The 2,293-nt window shown below is 36.2% G+C and overlaps 1 protein-coding gene across 2 annotated transcripts in view; it reads left to right on the plus strand.

Moving 5' to 3' along the window:
* Positions 1–2,293, plus strand: part of LOC121935751 (zinc finger and SCAN domain-containing protein 23-like) — a 482,958-nt gene that overhangs the window by 3,060 nt on the left and 477,605 nt on the right. Inside the window, exon 1 of one of the 2 annotated variants that reach the window (XM_042477602.1) lies at positions 1,026–1,154. The exons of the other annotated variant lie outside the window; for it this stretch is intronic. The gene's annotated coding sequence lies outside the window, so the exon portion shown is untranslated. Of the gene's footprint in view, positions 1–1,025; positions 1,155–2,293 lie in introns of those variants that run through there. 2 annotated transcript variants of the gene reach the window in all.

Below are 2,293 nucleotides of genomic sequence, written 5' to 3' on the forward strand. Positions count from 1 at the left end.
CGTTCCGCCGCCGCTTTCGTAACCCGAAAAGCATTCGCAAGCCGAAATGCCATAGGCGCTAATGGGGAAAAGCCGCGATTTCATGCGAAAAAGCGCCGAAAAGCACCAAAAAATTTTTCATAACCCGAAATAACCTTCGTAACCCGGAACAGTTTTTTTAATGGATTTTTTTCGTATCCCGGAAATTTCGTAACCCGCGCATTTCGTATCCCGAGGTACCACTTATATGAATTTTGTAGGGTTTTCCTTAGGCAAGGAATACTCAGAGGTGGTTTTGCCAGTTCCCGCCTCTGAAATATAGCCTACAGAACCTGGCATTAGTTGGCTTGCTTGAGATAAATTCAGGCTGTAATTCTAAGCATTCCTACTAAAGCTCACTGGATGCAGTGATACTTTAAGAACAGCATGGCAGGCAGAAATCTATATTTATACTGTATTTTGTGTCTATCTGTAGCCTTTTTCTTTTCTTTTTTCTTTTTCTTTTTTTTGCATTGTAGTTTAATATTGTATTTTACTATTTCATTTTTAATATTGTATTCTAGTATTGTATTTTAGAATTTAATATTGAAGAAGTTGTAAATATTTTATCCTGTTGTAAGTGCCATGGGCATCAATGGCGCTATATAAATAAACTACAAAAACAATAACTATGAAACTAATCTTAGTAATAAATCAGTTGGTACAGATTTCTACCCGTTGCATCTCTAACAGAGGAAAAATTCCATCGCTGGATCTCTGCCTTTTTGCCACTAAAGGCACAGAATTGCAGTTAGACATAATGTTTTATTCCAGTTTTTTAAATCACCCCATGTCGATGTTTCAAAATAGGAAGCATGCCTACTGATTTAAAAAACCTTTGAAAAGTATCAACCCTGGTACAGCCTGTGTTTGCAGAAATTAAGCACTGTGTGAACCAATAATATCATGCATATATTTATTAAGACTATTATTGAGCAGGGAATTGAAAGAGAAAGGAGCCAAGCTGTCTGGCTAGTGGTTGAAGGACTTTCTTTTTGTGGAGACAGTGTTGTCTCCTGGGGTGAGCTTTTGGCTGCTTGCATATCTTCTTACAGATGTTCTATGGGAAGTACAAAATGGCCTAAGACAACATGGTGCAATGAGGCTTAGTCAGTTGCATAGCTCTGTTGATCAAGGTAAGGGGGAAAGGAGAGAACATCAGATTCCAAAAAGTCAAGTTTGGTAAGGCTAGAGGCAAATAAGACCTTACTCATCTGAAATTTATTGACAACCACAGTGGAGAAGTGGAGAGCACTTTGGTTGATTTGGAAATGTGCAAACCGCTACACCCTGGACCAATCCTACATTTCTTGGCTGATCTGAGCATCACCATGTATGAGGGAAAAGGCTTGTAAGAGTGTTAATTTATCTTTATTTGTTTTTGTCCTTTCCAAACTGTGCCCTTTTTTTGGGGGGGGGGGTATCCTTGACATCAATCTGGTTTACTTCTTATGTGTCCCGTTCACTTGATCGTGTAGGGCTATCTTTTTAAAAGTAATGTGTTGGTCCAACAGACATATAGGACTTGACACATTTTCTTTGCCTAAAGGTGCAGGAAACAAGTCCAGCTTCCAAATGTTGTATGCTCCAGGATCTGAAATCTTTAAGTTTTACAAAAATAACTCATAATTTTACCTTACATGCTGGGGATTTGGGGAATTGTATTCCATAAAGTAACTTCCAAATTGGAAGAAAGGACTATAACTATTAAATATTAATCATAACATTTATTTATAATACCCTTTCCACAAAAGAGCAGTACATCAGAACATATACAATAAAAAGCAAATGATAAAACACCACACTATAAAATACTAAAATAATATAATAATATGCTAAAAACAAAAACAAACACAATCCTCCTCAGTCACTACCTCAATGCACTAAAGAGCATTGTAGGAATACAAGCATCAACTTCAGCATTGTATTTCCACTTGAGAACAAAGTCTTCTCTATGAAAATATATTACCAGTCTTTAAAGATTGGTTAAATCTTTCAAGCTAAATAAAAATATGTTATTCAGCACAAAGAAGAATCAGGTTAAAATCTTGAGACCAAGACATAGTTTTCCTATTAAAGATGTGTAGGCTTTCAAAGATATACTTCTGTCGGAAGACTTTAAATTTAGGTTCTGTATAACATAATAATGGGTCTATAATTTATTCACTCAAGTTGCAATCCTGCATCTCACCTATCAATAGGAATTAATTTCTGTGTAATCCTATTTCCTACTGTACTCTTAAGCCTTGCCTCTTTTGGGATGCTCAAGATTGTC

Source organism: Sceloporus undulatus, chromosome 6, assembly GCF_019175285.1.
Source record: "Sceloporus undulatus isolate JIND9_A2432 ecotype Alabama chromosome 6, SceUnd_v1.1, whole genome shotgun sequence".
NCBI lineage: Eukaryota > Metazoa > Chordata > Lepidosauria > Squamata > Phrynosomatidae > Sceloporus > Sceloporus undulatus.